A 26770-nucleotide genomic window follows, 5' to 3' on the forward strand; every position below is an offset into this window, starting at 1 on the left:
CAGGCCTCAGTCATGAGGAGGTGTTACTCCCCAATGCCAAGGACCCCGGTTCTCTTCCGGGGATAGGATCTGCCCCCCAGAATGACCTCCCAGTCATTCTTTTGTGTGTTCATTCAGTGTCTCATTCAACCAGCTTTCTGACGGATGGACCCACCACTCTGCACAGGTTCTATGGGGGTGGGGGGTGGTCCGAGACACCCCAGACCGAGCACAGCCGGGCTGGAAAGCCAGACACCTAAATCAAGCACAGGAGACGTTTCTGAATGGAGGTCAAGTTCATGGTCATGCAACAGTTCCAAATGTGGGGTGACTCAACCCACCAGGGGGAGGCAGGCTGTCCAGCTATTGAGCAGTGAGGACAGGGTCAGAACAGGAGCATGTGTAAAGGCACAGAGACGCAGACACAGAGTCTGGGAGGGTCTGCCGGGTGACACATAGGGCCAGGCCAAGGTGGGAGCCAGGGCAAGAGGCCAAGTCACAAAGACCGTGAGTGAGAAGCAAGGAGCTTGGGCTTCCCCCTGGAGCTTCCGAAACTCACAAAAGGGCTTTAGGGAGCATGGGACTCTTTCTCATGCATTCTAGAAAAATCTAGAAAGATTGTATTGACTGCAGCACGGAGAACAAACTGAAGGAAGGGCAAAAAGACCAATCCAGAGGCTGATCCAGGCCAACATGAGGGAAGTCTGGACTTTCGTGGTGCCGGGCACAAGAGAGGTAGCCTCCTGGGTTCTCTGGAGACAGAGGAAGGGGCAGGACCAAAGCTGGAGGCCGAGGGAGAGTGGCATCGGTGAAGGTGACCGGAACAAGGCGTGTGGACTGCAAGGTTCGCTGCAGAACATCACAGTGATGCTCCCCCCACGGTGGTTTCTTGGGCAGCCGTTTGAAGACACTCAGAATGGAATGCGGTGGAGGGAGACAAGGTCAACACATGTTCCAGTGTATCCCCAGTTTGTCATCTGGCAGTACATCGAGAAGAACCACCTGGAAGTTGACGGGGTGGCTCAAACCCTGAGCCTCCGCGGAGCCTTCCTTAACAAGCACGCGGCCCGAGTGACTGCAATGTTTGGCTGGTCGCCTCTGCCCAGGTAATAACCAAAGGGCCGCTGCACAAACCCCAAAGTCCACCCATCCCTCTTTCCTCCAACGATGTCCGAGGACCTGCCCGCAGGGACCCACAGCCATCTGCCAGCTCTGACCGTGGCCATGGCCTTGTCCTTCCAGAGTGTCCCCCGCAAAGCAGAGGGAGCTTGTCATAAGGGCCAGACCAGCCCAGGTGGCAGGTCAGCAAAGCCCACGGCACCCGGGCTTCATAGAGCTCGTCGCGAGGGTGATTAAGTAATTCCACAGTGAAAATTTGTTCGAAATCTATCTCCCACTCAAGACTTGAAGCTCCATGAGGGCAGAGATAGGATATGGCCTGCCTCTTGCTGCTTATACCCAACCTCTGGTGCCACAGAAAGAGCCCAATCTTTTTCTGAATAAATGAAAGAATGGACGAGTAGTTCACCAAACATTTACTGAAGCCTCGACCTTCTGGTGGGTTACCTGACACCAAGGAGTTCATTCCCTTTGGGAGAAACCAGTAGGTCATAACGAACACCATAACAAGGGCTCTGTCGGGGGTGTGGAGGACGGATACGTGAGCACGACAGGACGAATCTGGACCACGGGAGGTGAGGAGCCAGGAAGGAAGACAAGGGGCTATGTGAGTGCAAGGCAGGTGACAGGTGTGTTGGGCATGGCACAAAGCTGAGCAACCACGGAAAGCACAGATTAGAATCAACTAGAAGCTGTTGAACGCTATGAGGTCCAAGCACCTCGTTTACCCAACAATCCTGGGGAATGTGAGAACCTAAGTCCCACGTCCTGCGTCCATACACACTTTCCAGTCACACATTAGATTCTAGACGAAGGCCACTGATGCTCATCCTGCCGCCCGCCCTCAGCATTCAGGGGGCCCGGAGGGGCTGGAGGTTGCCCAGATGGAAGACAGCCAACCCAGAAGACTCAAAATTAGGGTCCCAGATGTCCACTATTAAGAAGGAGACGGGGGTCTACCTGATTCAGTCCGAAGTAGAAAGGCCAATGATTTGAGCTGAAATCCAGTCTTCAGGAAGGAGAAGGCTATATTCCAAGCCAAATGACCGTTACATCGCCAAGTCCAAAGGAAGGACACGAAACCAGGAGTGAGAGATGGAATCCAGGGTCAGGAACAGGCAAGACAGGAGAGGAGGGGGAGTGGTCAGTGTCAGCCATAGAGTGGGTATAAAATTATAACACATAATTGCAGGAGGGAGGAATGATGCAATACAGGGAGGGGGCAGTGGAGGGGGGGCGGTCTTGGGCAAATACCCACAGAGGGCAAAGATGTTGCCAACTTACTTTTCTCGTCATCTGTCCCTGGCAGAACGGCATGTTATGCTGTCTTAAAGGTGCATAGCCTGGACCCATCCCATCCAAACTGGCATTGTTCTAGAACTTCGTCGAACTCGCCATTCTTCTTGGACAGGGGAATCTGCGTATTACGTGGGTGTCATTTGGGAACTTTCTAAAGAAGTGCAATTGAAACCATCAATTACAGCTACTTCGGGTAAGTTTCGAAGCATTTATTCCCTCCCAGGTCCCACAGTATGGGCCTTCTAACATGTTCTTGCTAGACAAGGTTAATTCCCATAACAATTGTTATCTTCGTGGAAGACATGGAGCTGAGGCTCGAGGTCCAGAGGCCCTTCACGTCTAACCCACAACAACCACAAGAGGAACTCGGTTTCCTTGCAAAGGCAAAGAGCAGGCCCACTTGCTGGAGGCATAAAAACAAGACCAGGTTATTTTTGACCTCCTGTCTTGGCAGAGGCAAGGGCAACTTTCGGGAAGACCCAGGGCTCCCACTCCACCATGCCAAGCCAACGTTGCCCAAGGATGGGCCAGTGTCCAGGGCAGTCAGAACTGCCAGTATCCTGTCTGTCTGGCACCGAACACTAGAAGCTGGCCTCAAGGGAGAATCTGGACCTGCGTCGGAGAACGCCGCGGGCCATCTGACACAGCACACCTCCCCGCGGGACGGTTCCCAGACCGTTCTGAGAAGGGCCAGCCTGGTTCCACAAAAGCACATGTATTTTTAGTTATTCATTAATTCGTTCGGCAATAATTGACTGGGCGCCTCCCAGGCTCGGGGCTGGGCAGGCGCTGGGATGCAGAGTGGAATCTGACCCGGTTCCTGGCTCTCGCAGGGCACATGGGCTTAGCGATAACATGTAAACAAATACCCATGATAGAGTAGAATGGGTGCTCCGGTGGAGCATTTACAAAGTGGCGTGAGGTTGGGGTGTGGCTAGCTCTCTCCTGAGTGGTCAGGGAAGGGATCCCAGTGTGACTTCATTCACTCATTGCCTCACACACGGATCACTGACTCACTCACCCATTTACTGACCCATTTGTTTATTCGCTCATTCATTCAGAGCAGTTAAGCTGTTCTTGGACTGCACTCCCATTCATTGACTCGTTTACTCACTCACTAATTCGTTATTTTATTCACTCACTCTACTATATGCATCCCTCCATCCACTGGCTTATTCGTCTGCTCATTAACTTGTCTCATTCATGGACTTATTTATCTATTAATTTGTTAAATTCTCCCACTTTTTCCTTCTTTCATCAATTTGTTCATTTCTTCACTCACTCAGTTTTTGGCTTACTAATCAATTAATGCATTTGGCTCCTCATTCACTCAGTGACTCGCTGGTTCATTCATTCCCTCATCACTAATTAACTCTCAATTCTCTTTGAAACTCAATTCGCAAACTCATTCAGGGACTCACTTACCTATTCTTTCGTCTATTTGTGCACCCATCTTTCACTTGTTGACTCCTTGAGCTACTAGTCTTTCATTCATTCACCCACTGACTTATTTATTCATCACTCATTCTCCTTTTGACATTCTTCCTTACACATCATCTCATCCACTCATTGATTCGATAATTACTTCATCATACATGTACGCACGTATGCATTTGGTTAAGTGGACGTGTCAACTCATTGTCAATTTGTTAACACGTGTGCATACTCAACATTTGCATCAATATGTCTTCCTTTGTTTACTCAAAGACTCCTTCATTCACTAACTCACTGCTTCATCCAGTCATTCACCATTTATGCAATTTGTCATTCCACAAAGGTCTATTACTCGTGCTCTGTGAGCTAGGCATAATGGGCAGTGCAGAGGACAAGGGGGTTACGACCCCTAACTTCACGGAGCTTACAGCCTAGCGAGATTTTCATTGGCCCAAGCGTCATCTCCTTTGTAAAGCATCTGATACTTCAGATTGAGCCAAGGGCCCACCTTCTGTGCTTCTGGAAAGTCCTTGCCCATTATATTGAATTGTTGCATTTATAGGTTGGTCTCTACCTAGTCCCAAAGAGCTACGTGACAGCTGGAACTAGACTGGATTCAGATACAAATGCCACGACCAGCACACAGACTCACATGGATTTGGGTCAAGGTTGAGCTGAAATTAATACCTCACAAGTTATTTTAGCACTGTCTTAGACACTAAGTCCCAAAACATTTTAGAATAGGGAATTCTTGGGGCACCTGGGTGGCTCAGTCGGTTAGGTGTCCGACTTCGGCTCAGGTCATGATCTCACGGTTTGTGGGTTCGGACCCCGAGTCAGGCTCTGTGCTGACAGCTCTGAGCCTGGAGCCTGCTTTGGATTCCGTGTCTCCCTCTCTCTCTGCCCCTCCCCACCTCGTTCTCTGTCTCTCTCTCAAAAATAAACAAGTGTTAAAAAAATTTTTTTTTTTTTTAATTTTTTTTTTCCAACATTTATTTATTTTTGGGACAGAGAGAGACAGAGCATGAACGGGGGAGGGGCAGAGAGAGAGGGAGACACAGAATCGGAAGCAGGCTCCAGGCTCTGAGCCATCAGCCCAGAGCCCGACGCGGGGCTCGAACTCCCGGACCGCGAGATCGTAACCTGGCTGAAGTCGGACGCTTAACCGACTGCGCCACCCAGGCGCCCCTAAAAAAATTTTTTTAATAGGATAGAAATTCCCGCCACCACCTCCACATATATGAGGTGATAAGTATTTGCGAGATAGAGAAAAGAAATAATCTAGGGAAGTAGAAAAAATATCTCAATTATTTCAGTACAACAGGCAGAGTTAGTACCACCTACTACATGCTACTAAAACAAAGATAAAAAAGGTAAATGCTTTAGTTCATAAATGTCAGTGGTGCAAAACTGCAATGACCTTAATCCTTCTTCCAAATCACATTTTCATCACTGGTCCAGGATTCTGCCTCCTTCAATTCAGATTTTCAAACACCAATTTACGAAACAACTACAGCAGCCACAACAGTAACACTAACATCCAGGGACCCAACAAAGTACAAGAATGAAAATAATGAATATTTTAACAACTGTATCTGTCCTCATTATACACAGAGGGGAAGAGTAAATCTTTGCCATTACATAGGTCTCAGAGAAGCAAAATGGGGTTGATCCTAATTCTTGTTTCATAACATTCTAGCATTGGGACACGCTTTGCCACTCTAATTGTCTTTTCATATGGATTTTTCCTTGTTTATTAATTTAGTCAGTTACTCCTTTTCAAAGGAAAAGTCAACAGCACAGAATTTATTTCCAACCAAGAGGGGGGATTTTTTACAAGCAAGTTTCTCTATGGGCTCCTAAAGCAGAGTGCTGAAATAACCGACCCAAGTGAAACAAATCTTTGTGTTGGGAATCCTCACATCATTCGTCAAGAGTGACCGTTGTAATTTCACTAGCATATTTACATTTAATTTGCTTAATTATGGGTTATTTTAATACAATACAATACAATACAATACAATACAATACAGTACAATAAATAAAATGAAATAAAATAAAATAAAATAAATGAAATGAAATGAAATAAAATGAAATAAAATAAAATAAATAAAATGAAATGAAATGAAATAAAAATAAAATAAAATATAAAATAAAATAAAATAAAATAAACAAGGAAAACACAACCAATCCAAGGACAAGACCTTTGACTATGACTAGAATGTGTCTATAATCTTCTTAAGCTGAGAGGGAGCAATCTATTTTTTGAATGGAAATCTGTTTTTGTTTTTGTTTTTTTATTTTTGCAAAATGAATAAAGCACGACCTTGTCAGGACAAATTCTTATCATCAGTCCATACAAGGTCTTCTTTGATTTCATGTTATGGTTGCATGAAGCCATTTATTCTTTTTGAAAATAATATGTCATCATCCATGAACAAAATGACCAAGCCAAGAATAAAAACTTAATCTGCTACTTACCCTAATCTATGCTTTCTTTGGCCACATCAGTAACAGTCAGGATCCTCACCATTAAGTGTAATGACAAAAGCAGCCAATGTGTGGCCATTCTCGGCACAAAGCAGATGTAATAAAGAATAAAATATAGTCATCATTGGTTCATTCTTGGCACTCACTCATTCAGTTAGCCATTTCTTTCATTTCAACTTTTTTTTCCTTCACGAAACAAACACATAGAAACCCACTGCAAATAGACAGCAGAACATCGACAGCAGAACATCCCTCTACCTAGCGGCTTCTTACACAAAGTGGTAACAACCTTAATCTATGGTTTTTTTTTTTTCTTACTTGACAAAAGTATTTCAGAACTGAATACAGAATATTTCCCGTTTTATAACATATCCTCTAAATTGGTCCATGTTTTGACCTAATTTTCTTTACCTTTGAGTATATTTGCTTATTGATACATTCATTTATTCACTAATAATATAAAGTCAAATCCATGAACCTTTCTCAACTAGATTCTTGACCTTTCCTGAGACCACTCCCCAAAAGTCCTACACTAGTTCGCTTTGTGAGTGCTGGACCTCCGTGGTTCAAAAAATGATTGGTCATAATTTTTATTCAGAGGCATTCCATTCACATCATTGGTGCAGGTGCAATCCTTCGGCATTTAACTTTTAGAGATTACACTGAACCATTGTCAGGTGTTACAGAGGCCAACCATGAACCCACCATCCTGCTCAACAACTAGAATATCGACTCTCGAAATGAGTATCCGCCTAGATCTTTATCAAGAGGGAAATGTTTAAATCATCAGTGGGACTAAATAAATTAAAAAAAAATCAGTGGAACAAACATAAAATGAGACTTTGAGTTTTGAAATGAATGAAAAAAGCAAAGTTCTTTACTTGTCCTTCATTTGCGCTAATTTGGATTGATTATCCAAACTGTGGTTCATAACATATTCACATTACTGGCCTATGCACGACTTTCTGGAAGTTATTTACATTTATTTTGGGCCGCCTGGGTGGCTCAGTTGGTTAAGCGTCCGACTCTTGATATTCTGCTCAGGTCATGATCTCACGGTTTGTGAGTTCAAACCCCATGTCCTGTCAGTGCAGAGCCTGTTCGGGATTCTGTCTCTCTGACTCTCTCTCTCTCTCTCTCTCTCTCTCTCTCTCTCTCTCTCTCTCTCTCAAAATAAATAAGTAAACTAAAAAAAGAAAAGGAACTAGGAGTGGCAGGCAGTTTACTCTGGGTCCCATACCTTCAGAGCTAAAAGATTAGAACTCCTTTTTAAAAAGGATGTGTTGTGCTAAATCAGATATATCATGAACCTTGGTTTGTGACACAATCTCATCGCTGGTCCTCATGTGGCTTTCTTTGATTATATTCCATACTATTTATTTATTTATTTATTTATTTATTTATTTACATCCATGTTAGTTAGCGTATAGGGCAATAATGATTTCAGGAGTAAATTCCAACGATCATCCCCTACATATAACACCCAGGGCTCATCCCCACAAGTTATATTCCATACTTTTCAATCATGCAGACAACTCTGAATACCCTATATAGACAACCCCCGTTGTTTGTATAGACAAAAACAAGAATTTGGAGTATTACTCACATTGAAGCATCAAGGTCCTGATCGTTACAGAATGATTATCGGCTTAAGTGTATCCATTCCGTAAAGTAGAAAGTAGATGGAAAAAAAAGGGGGAAATGAATATGAACTATTTTATTTTTTAAGTTTTTATTTCAATTCCGATTAATTAACATACAGTGTAATATTAGTTTCAGGTGTACAATGTATTGATTCAACACCTTCCATACAGGGGTCCAGACATGTATCATTCGTCATCCTTGACTCTTACACCACCAGGCACCATCAATGGCCCAAGCTTGTGAATTATTTTCCTTTATATTTTGTCTATTGACTTATTCATTAATTCACTACTTACTCATGAAGAAATATACATGAATCCAAAAAACCCAGAATAAGAGCCTCGATATCCCTAATAGCTATCTATGGAATCGTTTCCCACAGACGTTAGATCTGTTTCTGAAATCGGTCTCTGTGTTTCACGTATGGACATCTCAACATAATGTTTTGTACCAGTCCCGTGTTTATTACTGGGTCATGTTTGGCCTCTGATTCTATTTCCTACTTCTTAAAAATGCCTTGACCACTCTTAAAAATTGCCCAAACCAAGACAAAAAGTTCGACTGCTACTCACACACAAGGGTCTCCGTTCTCCAAAGACACCACTGAGTTCGGGGCCATGACAGAATGCCAAAATTGGCATGGCCGTGCCCATTCTGAGGAGTATAAGAACAAGTGGAAAATCAAGTTTGAGATCTTCTATCCATTGGTCCTTTGTATTCTGCTTTCATTCCCCCAGGCATTTCATATTTACTCATTTACGGTGTTTTTGCTTACTTGTCTCTTTATTATCCACTCCAGACTATATTAATAGTATTGCTTTCCTTACTACGTCTTCTCATACTTTGGAATACACCTCACTCTTTCATGGTTAATCATTTAAACATCTTGATTGAGCCCTCCATCGATTCTTTTATATTGATACAATCATAATCCATGAGCCATAAAATTAGAAGCAAAAGATTCTTACGTATCTCTCACATAGTATAGAATAGTATAAACTAGATTTCTGTTGTATTAGTGTTGGACCTCAGAGTTCCAGACATGGAATAGTCATCATCCATGACTCATACCGCCACCAGTAGTCATCATTGATCCAGACTTGGCCCTCATTGTAATTTGGGTCTACATGAATTTTATTAATTCATCAAGCCACTAATAATAATAAATACCTGAAGTCATAAAATATGACAGTACGATCCTTAAATATCTGTCTATAGAATTATTACTCACGGAAATACATCTCCTTCATTGGTTTATTTCAGTGTTGCATATAAGGATTAATCAAAACAATGCTTCATATCAACCCCCTATTTATAACGGGGTCATGGTTAATCTTCCAAAATTATACTTCGCATTTTTAAAATGATACAGTGAATGCCTGAATGCCTTAAAAAAAAAGACTGAAACCAAGACAACAACCTTGACTACGACTTACATTGATCTCCATGCTCCTAATGCAGAGATGTAACTATGGAGTTCATGGCCGTGGAAGATGCTTACATCAGCTTGAGGGTATTCATTCTAAGGAGTGCAGAGCAGGGGCGGTAATAAAATAGGTTGAGACATTATCTGCATTGGTTCTTGAATTTTTATTTAGTCAATCATTTGGGCAGTTATTTGGGATAACATTTTACCTTCACGTAAGTAAACAATATCAGTCTTGTCACTGACACAGAACACTGACTATCAGTAACACCACCCGTACCATCCTTAAAATGTAACACCCTTATGCCATTTATTTCCTAGTGAATATCAGTGTTTTGAATATATATCAACAATATTTCTTGCCTTACCATACATTTTTTATAATTGGATAATGCTTAACCTTATTCATCTGTATACATTTTTTATGTGTTTTCTTTTGGTCCAGTTATAATAATAGTTTGAAAATGCATGAACACAAAGATCAAGACAAAATCCTTGCATACTCCTGACATCTGTTTATAGAATTATTTCAAAAAGAGAAAATGGACCATATTTCTTTTGTGTTGGACCTCAGAGTTCCAGACACGTAATATTCATGGTATATGACTCATATGCCACTGGTCGTCATCATTGATCCAAGATTAGCCCACGTCCTCTTCTTTCATTTCTACAATAATTATTAATTCATTAACTCACTAATTGTACTTTTAAACACCATGACTCACAAAACACTGAGAAAGAGCTCTAGTATCCTTAATCTGTATATAGAGTCATTTTCATATATCAGTATATGTCTTTCATTAATATCTTCAGTTTTTCATATATGCCTCCATCGATACAATGCTTCCCATCTATCCTGGGTTTATCACTAGGCTACAGGTGGCCTTGTCTGACTTTATTTCCAACTTTGTTACACAGTGAACACTCTTAAACAAACAAACAAACAAACAAAAAACCCAAACCAAGACAAGAACTTTATTACTCACACTGGTCTCTATGCTCCTAATAAATAGATGCAACCAGGAGCTCAGGACCATGGAAGATGCTTACATCAGTTCAAGCGAGTCCATTCTGAGGAGTACAGATCAGAACAGGTGATACAAAAATTATACCTTCTCTCCATTGTTGCTTGCTTTTCATCTTTAGTTCAGACGGTCATTTATGCGATCATTAATTCAAAGTATATTTCTTTCATTTTCTCTTAAGAAACCACTTTTGAGCTCGCCACAGACCCAGAACATAAACATTGTCTATAACTTATACTGTCTATATTATCCCTAACCCAAGAGGTAACAGTCATAGGCACCTCATGTCTCATTGGACTTCAGGGTTTTCAAGATATATTAATAAGCATTTCTTGTTTGATCACGTATTTTTATAATTAGACACTGCTTCACTTCATTTATCTTTCTTTACTTCTTTCTTTCTTTCTCTCTTTTTTTTTTCAACTCACTTATCCAATTAAAATAATGGAATGGGGGCGCCTGGGTGGCTCAGTCGGTTAAGCATCCGACTTCAGCCCGGGTCACGATCTTGCGGTCCATGAGTTCGAGCCCCGCGTCGGGCTCTGGGCTGATGATGGCTCAGAGCCTGGAGCCTGCTTCCAATTCTGTGTCTCCCTCTCTCTCTGCCCCTCCCCCGTTCATTCTCTGTCCCTCTCTGTCCCAAAAATAAATAAACGTTAAAAAAAAAAAAACTTAAAAAAAAAAAAACTTTAAAATAATGGAATGAAAAACCATGAGCACAGAGACCCCCCCCGCCAAAAAAAAAAAAAAATCTTTGTGTACTCCTGACATCTGCGTGTAGAATCCTTTTCAACAAAAGGAACGGACTAGATTTCTCTTCTATTGGACCTCAGAGTTCCAGACACGTATTCATCACATATGACTCATACGCCACCAGTGGTCATCATCGATCCGTTATTGCCCTTCTTTTTCTTCATTTATTTCTATTTATTCACTAGTCATTACTTCACTAATAATAGTTTCTAATCATTACGATTCACAAAAACCCAAGAAGAGTTTTTATGTCCCAACTCTGTATAGAAAATCATTCTTACATCAATCTCTTTCAGTAATTAACCTCAGTTTTATGTACGTGCAATAATCAATATAAGGCACGACCTCAATATCACACTTATGACTACTCTACAGTCCACTATACAGTTTTCTTAATAATATGGTGACTACTCTTAAACAGACCACCCAAACCAAGAAACTTTGACTATTACTCACACTGGTCTCCATGCTCCTAACACACATATGCAACCATAGAGCTCATGACCATGAAAGATGTTAAATCAGCTCAGGTGTGTCCATTCTAAGGAGTACAGAGCAGAACAGGTGATTAGTTAACAACAAAAGAACAAAAAACAAAACAGATCTTATCTCTACTGACCCTTGAGTTCTGCATTTCAGTTACTCATTGATACATTTATTAATTTTTCATAAATATGTTTTTTCTCTTAACAAGAGGAATCATCTCTACCTTGGATATGATCGAGAACAAGAAAATTGACTCCTACTAAACAGTGTCTACATGATCTTTTTTTTTAATTATTTTTTATGTTTATTTATTTCCGAGACAGAGAGAGACAAAGCATGAGTGGGGGAGGGGCAGAGAAAGAGGGAGATACAGAATCCGAAGCAGGCTCCAGGCTCTGAGCTGTCAGCACAGGGCCCGACGCGGGGCTCGAACTCACAAACCGTGAGATCATGACTGAGCCGAAGTCGGTTGCTCAACCGACTGAGCCACCCAGGCGCCCCAACATGATCTTAAATGAGAGACAACGTTCTTAATCCATCTATTTCTTTATGAACATCAGTGTTTTCAATTTTTATTAATAATATTTTTTGCCTCATTACATATGTTTATAATGGAAAATCACTTCATCCTCTTCTTTACTTATATATTTATATTTGTTTAATGGTTCTATCATGGATTCATTAGTAATAGTAAATCGAAATTTGTGAATCTAAAATAAGAACCTGGTATCTGTATATTCTTGACATCTGTCCAATGGATCATTTCAAACAGGAAACAGACTAGGTACACCACCAGTCATCATTACTGGGCCATTCTAGATCCTCGCTCGCTTCATTTGTTTCACATTTGTCCTCAATTAAATCATTAATTCAGAGACATTATTCAAGAAAACATGAGCACGAGATCCTTGAATATCCTTAATGCTGTTCTATAGAATCCTTTCCCATATACACCATATTTTTTCCATCTCTTTGATTAATCAACAGGAAGAATGTTTCCTATTACATCTATTATTGTGCCTTGGATAACTTTTTTATGATGTTTAATGCTTTTTAACAATGCCGGAAACACTCTTAAACAAATGATTAAAACCAAGCTAAGATCTTTGACTATTACTCACTTTGTTCTCTCTCCTGACAGAGACAACACAATTTTAAGCACGGCAGAAGCTGAAATCAGATCAGTGCGTCCATTCTGAAGAGTACCAAGAAGACACAATGATTTTTACAAAATGAGACACTGTCCCCACCGACCCACAATTTTCATCTTTCATGTCCTTAGTCATTTAAGCGTTTATTAATTTGTGGTAATATTTATTTTCCTCTCAATACAACAAACCTCAAGCTCACAACTGACTCAGGGTGATGCCGACTACTACCTATCACCATGCATGTCACAATTACTCAAATATGTAATACACTTGGCCCATTTATTATCCATTCCAGTGAATATTAATATTCATTTCCCTGACTGTATATTTTAGTAATGAACAATGCTTCATCCTCTTCACCTTTATTCATTTATACATTTGCTAATTTATGCTGCCATTGATTCTTTGGTACAGTTTTATAATTCATGAACACAAAGACCAAGAAAAAGATTATAGCCCTGCCTCTAGACCTCTGCCTATAGTATGACTGGAAATATGGGGAATAGACTAGGTTCCTTTCGGGTTGGCCCTCAGTGTTCCACACTCATTATTCATCATCCATGAGTCATACACCAGCAGTCATCATCACTGGTCCATGATTGGCTGTCTTTCTGTCCACTCTCATCTGCGCTTCTTTATTGACTAATTCATTAATAAAGAAATATGCATACATCACACCAAAAAAGAAGATCCTTCAATATCCCTAACATTTATCAATAATATCATATATAAATAGACTAAATCCTTTTGATTAACTGAACTTAGTGTTTGTTTCTTTAGGGATTGATCATTTTAATGTTTCATATCAATCCAATACTGCACATTGGCATGGTTGGCCTTCTCTGTACCGCTTAAACCAAGAGAAGAATTTTGACTCTTACTCACATTGATCTCCATGCTCCTAACAGGGAGATGCCAACATAAACATGATGACTGTGGGTTAATCCTTAAATCAGCTCAAGGGTGTCCATTCTGAGAGCAAAGAGCAGAGCAGATGACAAAAAATCAAGATGTTTATCCATTGATTCATAGATTATACCATTCATTTATGTAGTCGTTCAGGCATTTACTATGTTAATATATTTCTTCTTAATAAATCAAATGTCAAATGTGAAAGTGACTCACACAACAACTGACTGTAACTTATAATGTTCTATTACCACCTTTGCATCAGAGACAAAACACACTTGACAAAATGGTCCATTTGCTGTCAATTCCAAATCATAATGATGCGATTTTTCTTTGCACATTCCTGATGTCCAGTTTGAAGGGTCGATTCAAATAGAGGTACTGAACTAGATTTCTTTCATATGGGACCTCAGAGTTCCAGACACGTATTCATCATATATGACTCATACGCCATCACTGGTCATCATCGATCCAATATTGTCCCTTATTTTCTTCATTCATTTCTATGGGTTTATTGATTATAGAATTATTTCACTAATAACAATTTTAAATGCTATCATTCATAAAAACACAAGAAGAGTCTTTGGGTCCGTAGTCTATATATAGAACTATTCTCACATCCATATTTCTCATTACCTGTTTTTCTTATATACATCAATCAAAATAATGTTAACTATATCCCATATTTATTACTGTAACTGTATCCCATACTTACACAATTGTATACTTATGTTCTTTAAAAATTCTTTGCACTTTTATACAAATAACCTTAAAGTAGTATACTGAAACCAAGAAAATAACCTCAACCGTTACTCACATTAATTTCCGTCCTATTATAGAGAGGCAACCATAGAACTCTTGACCATGGAAGATGCTAACTCAGCTCAAGTGCATCGTTCTGAGGAATACAGAACAGAGTAATGGTAAAAAAAAAAAAAAAATGAGACCTAATCACCATTGATCCTTGCTTTCTGAGTTTTATTAATTAGGTATTTATTACTTCTTTTTAATGTGTATTTTTACCTTTACAAAGGAAAAACTCAATCTAAATATTGACCCAGAAAAACAAAATTCAGTCTTCCTCATCAGTGTCTATATGATCTTTAGCCATTTGGTCCATTAATTTCTTAATGATTATCAATGGTTTTAAAATTATTAATGATACCTTTTGTCTCACCACATATATTTATAACTGGACCGGGCTTTACTTTCTCCACTTACATTTCTTTAATAGTTCTATCATTATTCCATTAATAATAACGAATCTAAGTCTATGAAATCAGTACAAGAATACAATCTTTGTGTATTCCTGACATCTCTTCATAGAGCCAGTTTCAGCAGAAGAAGGAGAGTGATTATGTCCCACATGAGACCTCAGGGTTCCAGACACATATTTTCATCATCCTTGACTCCTATGCTTCCAGCCATCCTCACTGATCCCTGCCTGAGTCTATTCTTCTTTGTTCATGTCTACATTTGTATCAATTAAATTATGAATTTGTTTATGATAATAAAAATAATACATGTCATCAAAACACAAGAACAGATTCTTGAATATCCCTACCATCAGTTTACAGAATCATTTCCCACAGACTATACTTCTTTCATTAATAGACCTCATTCCTGTACGTTATAAATCAACATAATGTTTTATATCTTATTTATCATAGGTCATCATAAACCTTTAAATTAATTTAATAATTGTCAATAATACCATAAAGACCCTTAAACCAATGACCAAATCCAAGATGACAACGTTGGCCATTACTCACTTTGGTCTCTTTCCTTACACAGAGGCACCATGACTGTTTTGATGACTGCAGATGCTGAAATCGCTTCCAGCACCCAGTCCAAGCAGATTAAAATGTCGAGACTTTCTCTCCATTGATTCACAGGTTCCACTATTTGTTTGCATAGTCACTTGGGCATGTACTAATTTGTGGTAATATTTATTTTTCTCTTAATAAATTCAATCTCAAAGTTCTAACTGACTCTATTAACACTGTCTTGCCATTCTCGCTCAAAACATATACATATTTGATCATTTTATTTTCCATTCCAATTATATTTCCTTATTATATATCTTAACCGTAAATCGTATTCAACCCTCTTTATATTTGCTCATTTACATTTTTATTTATCCTACTATCGATTTTTTTTTCTACTGAAGTACAGATGACACGCAATGTTACTTTAGTTTCAGGTATACAACATAGTGTTTCGATAACTCTCTACAACTCTATATATGTAACACTGTGCTCACCACAATGGGAGATACCACCAGTCACCATCCAATGCCATTACAATACTGTGTACGTTGCCTGTGTTCCCTACACTGTACCTCCTGGGACTTATTCATTCCATAACTGGAAGCCTGTACCTCCCTCTCCCCTTTCCCCTCAACCCCTTCCCTCAGCCCCCTCCCCTCTGGCAACCACCAGTTTGGTCTCTACATTTCCACCATTTATTTTTTATAATAATACTTTTATTTTTTTTTAATTTTTTTTTAACATTTATTTATTTTTGAGACAGAGAGAGAGACAGAGCATGAACAGGGGAGGGGCAGAGAGAGAGGGAGACACAGAATCTGAAACAGGCTCCAGGCTCTGAGCCGTCAGCACAGAGCCCGACGCGGGGCTCGAACTCACGGACCGTGAGATCATGACCTGAGCCGAAGTCGGACACTTAACCGACCAAGCCACCCAGGCGCCCCTATAATAATCCCTCAAAATTTCCGAGTTAATATACTGCTTCCTATTAATATCATTTTTCTTTTTAACATGTTTGGAAATTACTGATCATATTTCACACTTTTTAATAATGCGAAGACATTTTTTTTTAAACCACAAAACCAAGAAAAGAATTCTGACGATTGCTCACGTTTTGTTCTGTGCTCTTCACACACAGATGCATCCATAGGGCTCGTGACTATGGAGGAATGTCTAAATCAGCCGAGTGGGACCATTCTAAGGTGGACAAGACAAAGCAGATGATGATAAAAGATGGAGACCTTGTGTTCATTCATCCCTGTGTCCATCTTTCATTCAGTCATGGAGGCAGGTAGTGATTTGGGATAATGTATGTTTTATATTTTTTCTGAAGTGAATGAACAATATTGATCTTGCCCCTGACAGGAAACTCTTACTTACAAATATCTAATTGTCACAAAATAGATGTGTATGTACCTTTCATAATAGATCTTTGTTTTCAATATGTAGTAATAGCATTTCTTGCCAAGCCACACATTTTATTAATTGGACAAAGTTCCATTACCTTCATCTTTATTTATACATATGCTTATTGATGATTTAATTGAACTAATTATAAAAATAGAAGTGCATGAATGTAAAGGCCAAAAGAACTTGCTTGTGTATTCCTGACATGTGTCTATAGGATCCCTCGAAACAGGGGCAATGGACCAGAATCCATCCGTGTTGGACATCAGAGTTCCAGACACATATTCATCATGGATGACTCATATGCCATCAGTGGTCATCATTGATCCAGTGTTGTCCCTATTCGTTCATTTCTACAGTGTTTCTTGGCTAATTCATTAATTCACTAATTATTTTGAAACCCAGTTATCACCAAAGACAGCCCTGAAGTCCCTATTCTGTACATAGAAATTTTTCCATGTCTATATATCGCTTTCTTTAAATATCCTATGTTTTTACATTTCACATCATTTCAACATTTATACGCAGGGCTACAGCTGACCATCTTTATTCAATATGGCACTTTTCAAAAACACAGTGAACACCCTGCAAAAAAAAAAAAACTCACTGAAAGCCAGACAAGAACTCCGACTCTTACGCACATCGGTCCCTCTGCCACCGGGTCGTGCTACTTGAATCAGGTCAAGTGTGTCCATTCTGAGAAGAACAAAGCATAACTGATTTAAAAAAAAAGTTACATTTTTATTCCCATTGATCCTATATTTCCACATTTTTTTACCCACTCACTTAGGAATTTATAATGATTCCTTGTGTAAATACTTTCATCTTAACAAAATAAACAGCAGCAAACTTAAAATAGATCCACAACAAAAAACTGACTCTTAACTACCTGTGCTAACATGATCCTTGGTCAAACAGGTGACACTCCTAATCCATCTATATTCCTTAATGAGTTTCAGTGTTTTCAATTGTGTTAATAATATCTCATGCCTGCCCACATATGTTCATAGTTGAACAATGCTTCACCCTTTCTTATTTATTATTTGTATTTCTTTCATAGTCCTACAATTTGTCCATTAACAATAATAAATCAAAGGCTATCAGCCAAGTTCCTATATTGGACATAAACCTAACATCTGTCGATAGAATTAAATAAACAGAATACACTACATATTATACTGGACCTCGGAATCCAGACACGTAGTATTCATTGTCCAATGAATGTGTGGCTCATCCACCACCATTCACCATCACTGTTCATGATTAGGCCTCTTTCTTGTTACTCTCATAAACATTTGCTTATGGCTTCACAAAATTCATAAATACACAGAATTGAAAACACATAAATACAAGATCCCTTAACAGCCTTTATCTCTCCAAACTTTTCCAGAGACTAACTCTTTGTTTCAAAAGCTGACCTCAAGATTTACATTAATGGATTCATCAACTTAATGTGCCGTATCAATCTGGTATTTAACACTGGTGTATTTTGCCTTCTTTGACTGTATTTAATATTTGGAATAACACAGGGAATACCCTTAAAGAAACCACCGAAGCTCAAGCATTGACATTACTCACCCTGGTCTCCAACGTTCCTAACAACATAGATGCAACTGGAGACCGCATGCCTCGGAAGAGGCTTACATCGGCTCAAGTGGGTCCATTCTGAGGAGTACAGATCAGAGCAGATAACAATAAAGTGAGGAACTCTTTGCATGGAAAAAACTCACATTTCTTTTCTGTTGGACCTCGGGGTTCCACACACACATCCTTCATCACGCATGACTCCTACCCTGGCAGTTACCATCACTGATCCAAGGAGCACCACTGTCTCTCCATTTAGTTCTATATTGTTTATTGATTAATTCAGTAATTCACTAATTATAATTTTGAAACTGTAGTATTAAAAACAAGGCCTTGCTATCCCTCCTATGTGACTAGAATCATTCTCACAACAAAAGATCTCTGTCATTAACTATCATCAGCTTCTCACGTATGTATTAATCAAAGTAATACTTCATACTAATCCCGTAATCGTTACCAGGATACAGTTCACATGCTTTGATTATATTTCATACCTTTTACCAATACAGTGAATATCCTCAAACAAAACCGAGGAACAAAGATAAGAACTTTGATGATGACTCACGTTGGTCTCCAGACTCCTGTAACAGAGCTGCAACCCTAGATAGAGCTCGTGATCAGGGAAGAATCCTTAAATCTGGCGCCATGTGTCTGTTCTGAGGAGTACGGGGCAGGGCAGATGATAAAAACGTGTGAGACATTCTCTCCAGTGATTGTTGCTTTTCACTTTTCATTTAGTAAAGCACTTAGGCCAGCATTAATTTGGTATAAATACTTTTTTCTCTTCAGAAAACAAACAAGTGTGATTTTACCACTGACCCAGAATCTGAACATTGTCTATGACTTCTACTATCTATGGCATCATTAGTCATTCCGGGAAAGGTCATGTACCATTTACTTCAAATGAGCCCCAGGGTTTTCACAGTGCATTAATAGTATTTCTTGCATAATCACATATTTTTATAATTGGACAATGCATCACTCCATTCATATTAATTGATAGATTTATTTATAGATTCTCTCATTTATCCAATTATAATAATAGCATGAAAATGCATGAACTATAAGACCAAAAATGAGATCCTTGTATATTCCTGACATGTGTCTAGAGGACCCCTTCAAAATACGGGAATGGACTAAATTTCTTCTGTTGGACCTCAGAGTTCCAGACACGCATTTATCATGAACGACTCATATGCCACCAGTGGTCATCATCGATCCAATATTCTCCCTCTTTGCCTTCAATCATTTCTATTTGTCTAATGATTAAATTATTCATTCACTACTAACAATTTCTAAACACTGTGATTCACCAAACCCCAAAGAGAATTATTATATTCTTAATCTGTACATAGATTATTCCCATATCAGTGTATCTCTTTCATTAATTATCCTCAGTTTTCCACAGGTGGGTTAATTAATATAATTTTCATATAGCCCATACTTATCACTGAAATACACTGCCTTCTTTAATTATATTTTGTCCTTTTAAACAGGACAGTGAATTACCGTTGAAAAAAAAACCCACGTAACCAAGAAAAGAACTTCAACTGTAACTCACATGACTCTGCATCCCCCAACTATACAGAGGCAACCACAGAGCTTGTGCCCATGAAGATATGAAATTAGCCCAAATGCACCCATTCTGAGAACAGAGCAGAGCAAGTGATGAAAAAAATTGAGATTGAACTGCCATTGATACTTGCTATTAATTTCCTAGACTCAGGATTTAGATATTTAATTTTTATCATTATATATAAAATATATATTTTAGGGGCTCCTGGGTGGCTCAATTGGTTAAGCATCCAACTTCAGATCAGGTCATGATCTCACAGTTCGTGAGTTCAAGCGCCATGTCGGGCTCTGTGCTGACAGCTCAGAGCTTGGAGCCTGCGTTGGATTCTGTGTCTCCCTCTCTCCCTGCCCTTCCTCCGCTTGTGTGGTGTGTGTGTGTGTGTGTGTGTGTGTGTGTGCACGTGTGTGCCCACACACACATGCGCATCCACACAAGTGTGCTCTCTCTCTCAAAAATCAACATTTAAAAATAAATAAGTAAATGAATAAAATATCTATTTTCAATGTAAATAAGGGGTGCCTGGGTGGCTCAGTCGGTTAAGCCGCCGACTTCGGCTCAGGTCATGATCTCGTGGTCCGTGAGTTCGAGCCCCACGTCAGGCTCTGTGCTGACAGCTCAGAGCCTGGAGCCTGTTTCAGATTCTGTGTCTCTCTCTCTCTGACCCTCCCCCGTTCATGCTCTGTCTCTCTCTGTCTCAAAAATAAACGTTAAAAAAAAAAATTTTTTTTAAATGTAAATAAAATTTTCTATAGTATACATAAATATATACTAAGATGTATATAAATAATAACATACATAACTATATAAATATATAGAATGCATAAATTGTTAAATATTTTCAAATATGGTTAAAAATATTTTCAATATGGTTATATATGTTACATATATAAAGTATAAAATATATAAATACATAAAATAAAATATATGAAAAAATAAAATATATTTTTGCATATTTTGTGTTTTATGTATTTATATATTTATAAAAACTAAATACATTTTATTTTTATGTATAAGATCTATATTTTATTATATATTATATATCACATATCATATATTATATATCTGTCCTAACGTAATGAAAAACTTAACCTTGAGACTGACAATACATTTTGTTGTTTTATATATAAGATCTATATTTTATTATGTACCATATATCCTATATCATATATTATATATCTGTCCTAACATAATGAAAACTTAACCTTGAGACTGACAATGTATTTTATTGTTTTATATATAAGATCTATATTTTATTATGTATCATATATCTATCCCAACATAATGAAAACTTAACCTTAAGACTGACCCAGAACAACACAACTGACTCTTACAAATCAATGCCTGTACGATTCTTAAACAAAGAGGTGATACACCGTGATCTACTTATTCTTCATGGGCATCAATGTTTGCGGGTTTATTAATATTTTTTACCTGACCACATATGTCCAGTTAGGCAAGGTTTCACCCTATTTTTCTTTAATTTTTATTTATACTTACTTAATACTTCTATCATTATTCCATTAATAACATATCTACATCTATGAAATCAATTCCGAAGTAGGATCTTTGTAATGATTTGTATTGACCTTGGTCTCCTTCTATAGAAACCATTTGTCTATAAAATCAATAGCATTTCTTGCCTAAACCCGTATTTTTTAAAATTGGACAATATTTCACCCTCTTTAGATTTACTTTCATATTTATTATTTCATTGATCCAATTATAAAAATAGAAACAAAAACGCATGCACATGAAAACAAAACCAAGATCCTTGTACATTCCTGACACCTGTCTACAGGATCATTTCCCACAGGGGCAATGAAGCAAGTCCTCTTTCTGCTGGACCTTCAGAGTTGCAGACACGCATTCACCATGTAGGACTCACGCGCCACCAGTAGTCATCAGGGATCCAATGCTGTACCTCCCCCCTTCTTTCTTTATTTCTCCATTGTTTATTGACTAATGAATTCATTCACTATAATTTTAAAACTGTGATTCACAAAACCCCAAGAAGGCATTGATATCCCGAATATGTATCTAGAGTCATTTTCACATCAATATGCCTGTTTCATTAATAATCCTAAATTAAATTTATGCATTAGTCAATGTAATCTTATATATAGATATAAAACATTACGTTTTATATATATATATATATAATTAGGTTGATATGAAGCGTTATGTTGACCAATCTATAAATGTAACACTAAGGTCAGCTAGTAAAACAGATTAGTCTCTGTGGAAATATGTGTGTGTGTGTGTGTGTGTGTGTGTGTGTGTGTATGTGTGTATATATGTGTATATATATATATATTCTACAGAGACTAATATACATATATATATAACCTAATTATATATATATACATATATATATATATACACACACACACACACACACACACGTGTGTGTGTGTGTGTGTGTGTGTATATATATATATATAAAACATTGGCATATTTTATCTTCTTTGATAAATTTTTCAATAACACTTTTGGATATTTTGAAGAATACAGTAAATAACCTTAAACGAGCCACTCAAACCCAAGACAAGAACTCTATTACTCACGTGGTCTCCACGCTCCTACAACATAGATGCAACCTGAGGGCTCACGACCTTGGAGGAATGTTACGATCAGCTTGAGTGCATCCATTCTGAGGAGTACGGAACAGAGCAGATGATGAAAAATGAGACATTCTTCCATTTACCCTTGATTTACATCTTTCATTTAGGCAGGCATTTAGGCAATCATTATTTGGAGTCTATTTCATTTTCCTCTTAAGAAAACGAACTATTTTGAACTTCCCACTGACCCAGAACATAAACATTGTTATAATTTGTTCTCCAAAGAGCTTACATTCATGTACCATTTATTTCTCTTTGGACCTCAGTGTTTCAAAATATATTAATAGTATTTCTTGCCTCCCACATATTTTTTAAATTGAACAAGCCTTCTACAATTCAGCGTTTTGAAATATGTATTTCCACATTGATGTTTCGATCATCCAATTGTAATCGTAATTGCATTTCGATCATCCAATGCAAACAATGAAAATGCATGAAGAGAAGGACCACATCTCTTGTGTTGGACCTCAGAGTTCCTCCAGACAGGTATTCATCGCATAAGGCTCATACGCCACCAGTGGTCATCATCGATCCAATGTTGTCCCTCTTTTTCTTCATCCATTTCTGTTTATTGATTGATCAAAACATGACCTCATTAGTAGTTTCTAAATGCTATGATAACCGATACGATAGGAGAGGCTCTGTATCCCCTAACCCACATCAATGTATCTCTTTTATTGATTACCCTCAGTTTTCTACACATGGATTAATCAATGTTTCATATATTCCATATTTATCACTGAGATACGGCTGCCGTTTTAAATTGTCTTTCATACATCTTAACAATAAAGTGAATTACCTTTACAAAAACACCGGGAAATGAGAAAAGAATTTTAACTATTACTCACGTTAGAGGCAACCAGGAGATCGTGGCCATGGAAGATGCTTTAATCAGCTCGGGGATATCCATTCTGAGGACCACAAAGCAGAGCAAGTGACAGAAAAAATTGAGACCTAACTGCCATTGATCCTTGTGCTCCACATTTCATATATTCAGCATTTGTTTTTTTCATTATGTATATATTCTTATCTTACACAAGGAAACACTCAATTTCACTACCAAAAAGAATAAAATTCACCCTTCCTTAACAGAGTATATGTGGCCTCAAAGAGGTGGGACCTTTGTCTATGTATCTCTTAACGGGCATCGCTGTTTTCAGTGGTGACTACTAACATCTCCTGCCTCACCACAAACTTTAATAGGTAGACAAGGCTTCACCCTCTTCTTGGTCCTTACATAGTTGCTTTTCAATAGTCCCGCCATTATTCCGTTACTAATGACAAATCTATGCCCACAAAATAACTATATGAGAATATGATCTTTGTACATTCCAGACATTCCTTCACCGAAGGAATTCCAAAAGGAAAAACAGACTAATTAATTTTCACGTTCGCCCCAGGGTTCCAGGCTCATACATGAGCAGGCATCATCACTGCCTCATGCTTGGTCCTCATCATCGCGGTCGACATGTTTTTATTGATTAATTCATCAAATTATATATCTTTTTTTATATATCTTTTATTATATATCTTGTTAACTAATAACAAGAAAATGAACGCTTAGAGACCACAAAACCTTGAAACAAGATCCTTAAATATCTCTAACTTTTGCCTTTAGAATTATTTCCTACTGACGATATCTTTCACTAATTAACCAAAATGTGTCCTTTATAGACTAATTAATATAAGGCTTCACATAAGCCTCAAATTTACTATCTGACTACGGTTGTGAGCATTGACTTTATATCACACATCTAATCATGCAATGAAAACCTTTTTTAAAAGACCACAAAACCAAGCAAAGAATTTTGACTATTCCATTGTTCTCTGTGCTCGTAACACATAGATGCAACCACAGAGCTCATGACTATGGTGGAATGGCTAAACCAGTCAAGTGGGACCATTCTAAGGAGTACAAGACAGAGCAGACGATAAAAAGATTGAGAATTTATGATCACTGGTCCCCCTGCGTTCCACATTTCATTCACCCAGTCTTTAATAAGCATTAAGTTGGGATAATGTAGATTTTATTTTTCTTAGGAAAATAAACCATATCAATCTTGTAGCTGATAGCATGAACACTGACTGCTACTCAAAGAATAACACCATTATGCCGTATATTCCCTAATAGGCATTTGTTTTCAAAATATATTGATAGCCTTTCTTATTTAACCACATATTTTTGTAATTAGATGATATTTCACCCATTTCTTATTTATTTATTTGTTTGTTTATTCATTTATTTATTTATTATGTCATTGGCCCAATTAAAAAATAGAATGTATGAACATAAAAGACCAAAAACAGGATTATAGATGAGATTTACTTACAAATCATTTATCCAAATATAGTAGTAGTATAAAAATGCGTGAACACAACTAAAAACAAGATCCTCATATATTTCTGACATCTGTGTATAAGATCCCATCAAACAATGGGAACAGACTACATTTCTATTGTGTTGGACGTCAGAGTTCCAGATACGTATTCATCGCAAACGACTCATAACATACGCCACCAGTGGCCATCATCGATCCAACATTGTCCCTTTTTTCCTTCATTCAGCTCTACATTGTTCATGGACCAACTCACAAATTCATTAACAATAATTTAAAATCCTATTAGTCAGAAAACTCAAGAGTGACAATACTCCTCATTTGTATATAGAATCATTCTCTCTTAATTACCTTAAATTTCCTGCATGTAATCATTAACATAATGCTTCATATGAATTCAATATTATCACTAGGCTATGGTTCGCTACTTTTGACTCTACATGGCATACTGACCAGCCTTTAAAAAAAAAAAAAACATAGCTGAAACTGAGACAAGAACTTGACTCACATTGGTCTCTGTGCTTCTAACACACAGACGCCATCAAGAGCTCGCCACCACGAAACAATGCTTAGTCAGCTCAGGTGTGTCCATTCTGAGAAGTACAAAGCACAGTTAATGGTTAAAAAAAAGAAACTTAAGACCTTGTCTCTCCATTGACCCTCGTGTCTCGCATCCCATTTACTCATTTAGGTCTTTATAAATATTTCATGTCATGAATAGATTTTTCTCTTAATAAAAGGAACAACCTCAAACTTGACACTGGCTCAGAAAGACTAGACCCTTACTTGTCTACGAAACTCTGAGCTAAGGAGATAACACCGTTTTTCCACTTACTTCTTAATGAGCATATGTATTTCCAATTTTATGAATACTTCTTGCCTCACCATATATACATAGTTCATAGTTGAATAATCCTTCTCTCTCTCTCTCTCCTTTACCTATTATGTATATTTCTTTAATGGCTCTATCATGAATCTACTAATAATGACAAACCCAAATCTACAAACTCAAAATAAGAACACGATCTTCGTATGTTCCTCACATCTACCTACAGGATCCAACAGAACAGAAGGAGTAGATGATTTCTTACGTTGGCCCTCAGATATCCAGATACATACTTCTCATCACCCATCACTCATCCACTGCCAGTCGCCATCACTGGCCCATCAGAGGCCCACTTTTGCTTCCTTCCTTTCTACACTGGCAGTGATTAAATCATTAATTCTTTGAAAATATTAAAATGGGTATAATTTGCAAAAACCGAAGCATAAGATGCTGGAACACCCTTAACTCCTAATATGGGATTGTTGCCAACATAGGTTCTATTTCTTTCATTAATCAATCTCAATGCTCCGTATTAAATTAATGAACACCATGTTTTATATCGTATTTATCAGTTAGCCATGGCGAGCCTTTTTATTATATTTATCACGTTTGAATAATACCACAAACACAAACAAATGACCCAAACCAAAACGAAATTTTTGACCATTACTCTCCTTGTTCCTAACACAAAAGCAACGTCACGTGATAATCTTGACCGCAGTGGACAATGAATCAGCTCAAGCATCTATTCTGAAGACAACCAGAGAAGATGATGAAAAGGCTTAGACTTTCTCTCCACTGACCCCAACACTCACTCACATAATCATTTAAGTATTTATTAACTTACGGAAATATTTACTTATTTTTCCCTTAAAAATAAACTTCAAATCTGGAACTAATTCAGACAATAACTGACTACTGCATTTTATTGTTTCT

The 26770-nt window shown here is 38.1% G+C and overlaps 13 non-coding genes across 13 annotated transcripts; all 13 read right to left on the reverse strand.

Annotated features, from left to right (window-relative positions):
• Positions 1-8986: 8986 nt before the first annotated feature.
• LOC124512650 (small nucleolar RNA SNORD113/SNORD114 family) lies at positions 8987-9062 on the reverse strand. Its single transcript, XR_006962174.1, has one exon. It is a non-coding gene; the product is annotated as a small nucleolar RNA SNORD113/SNORD114 family (small nucleolar RNA).
• Positions 9063-9954: 892 nt separating this feature from the next.
• Positions 9955-10029, reverse strand: LOC124512654 (small nucleolar RNA SNORD113/SNORD114 family). Its single transcript, XR_006962178.1, has one exon. It is a non-coding gene; the product is annotated as a small nucleolar RNA SNORD113/SNORD114 family (small nucleolar RNA).
• A 1209-nt stretch (positions 10030-11238) lies between these two features.
• LOC124512655 (small nucleolar RNA SNORD113/SNORD114 family) lies at positions 11239-11310 on the reverse strand. Its single transcript, XR_006962179.1, has one exon. It is a non-coding gene; the product is annotated as a small nucleolar RNA SNORD113/SNORD114 family (small nucleolar RNA).
• A 2019-nt stretch (positions 11311-13329) lies between these two features.
• LOC124512677 (small nucleolar RNA SNORD113/SNORD114 family) lies at positions 13330-13402 on the reverse strand. The gene has a single exon (XR_006962199.1). It is a non-coding gene; the product is annotated as a small nucleolar RNA SNORD113/SNORD114 family (small nucleolar RNA).
• Positions 13403-14117: 715 nt separating this feature from the next.
• LOC124512659 (small nucleolar RNA SNORD113/SNORD114 family) lies at positions 14118-14189 on the reverse strand. Its single transcript, XR_006962183.1, has one exon. It is a non-coding gene; the product is annotated as a small nucleolar RNA SNORD113/SNORD114 family (small nucleolar RNA).
• Positions 14190-15082: 893 nt separating this feature from the next.
• LOC124512690 (small nucleolar RNA SNORD113/SNORD114 family) lies at positions 15083-15156 on the reverse strand. Its single transcript, XR_006962211.1, has one exon. It is a non-coding gene; the product is annotated as a small nucleolar RNA SNORD113/SNORD114 family (small nucleolar RNA).
• Positions 15157-17149: 1993 nt separating this feature from the next.
• On the reverse strand, positions 17150-17221 carry LOC124512652 (small nucleolar RNA SNORD113/SNORD114 family). Its single transcript, XR_006962176.1, has one exon. It is a non-coding gene; the product is annotated as a small nucleolar RNA SNORD113/SNORD114 family (small nucleolar RNA).
• Positions 17222-18633: 1412 nt separating this feature from the next.
• LOC124512689 (small nucleolar RNA SNORD113/SNORD114 family) lies at positions 18634-18708 on the reverse strand. Its single transcript, XR_006962210.1, has one exon. It is a non-coding gene; the product is annotated as a small nucleolar RNA SNORD113/SNORD114 family (small nucleolar RNA).
• Positions 18709-19625: 917 nt separating this feature from the next.
• LOC124512661 (small nucleolar RNA SNORD113/SNORD114 family) lies at positions 19626-19697 on the reverse strand. Its single transcript, XR_006962185.1, has one exon. It is a non-coding gene; the product is annotated as a small nucleolar RNA SNORD113/SNORD114 family (small nucleolar RNA).
• A 2193-nt stretch (positions 19698-21890) lies between these two features.
• On the reverse strand, positions 21891-21963 carry LOC124512673 (small nucleolar RNA SNORD113/SNORD114 family). Its single transcript, XR_006962196.1, has one exon. It is a non-coding gene; the product is annotated as a small nucleolar RNA SNORD113/SNORD114 family (small nucleolar RNA).
• A 1169-nt stretch (positions 21964-23132) lies between these two features.
• On the reverse strand, positions 23133-23207 carry LOC124512671 (small nucleolar RNA SNORD113/SNORD114 family). Its single transcript, XR_006962194.1, has one exon. It is a non-coding gene; the product is annotated as a small nucleolar RNA SNORD113/SNORD114 family (small nucleolar RNA).
• A 1926-nt stretch (positions 23208-25133) lies between these two features.
• Positions 25134-25210, reverse strand: LOC124512678 (small nucleolar RNA SNORD113/SNORD114 family). The gene has a single exon (XR_006962200.1). It is a non-coding gene; the product is annotated as a small nucleolar RNA SNORD113/SNORD114 family (small nucleolar RNA).
• An 890-nt stretch (positions 25211-26100) lies between these two features.
• Positions 26101-26175, reverse strand: LOC124512691 (small nucleolar RNA SNORD113/SNORD114 family). Its single transcript, XR_006962212.1, has one exon. It is a non-coding gene; the product is annotated as a small nucleolar RNA SNORD113/SNORD114 family (small nucleolar RNA).
• Positions 26176-26770: the final 595 nt, after the last annotated feature.

The sequence above is a fragment of the Lynx rufus genome, unplaced genomic scaffold, assembly GCF_022079265.1.
Source record: "Lynx rufus isolate CCGP_SWC_20201006 ecotype Redwood Valley unplaced genomic scaffold, mLynRuf1.p SCAF_17, whole genome shotgun sequence".
NCBI classification, from domain to species: Eukaryota; Metazoa; Chordata; class Mammalia; order Carnivora; family Felidae; genus Lynx; species Lynx rufus.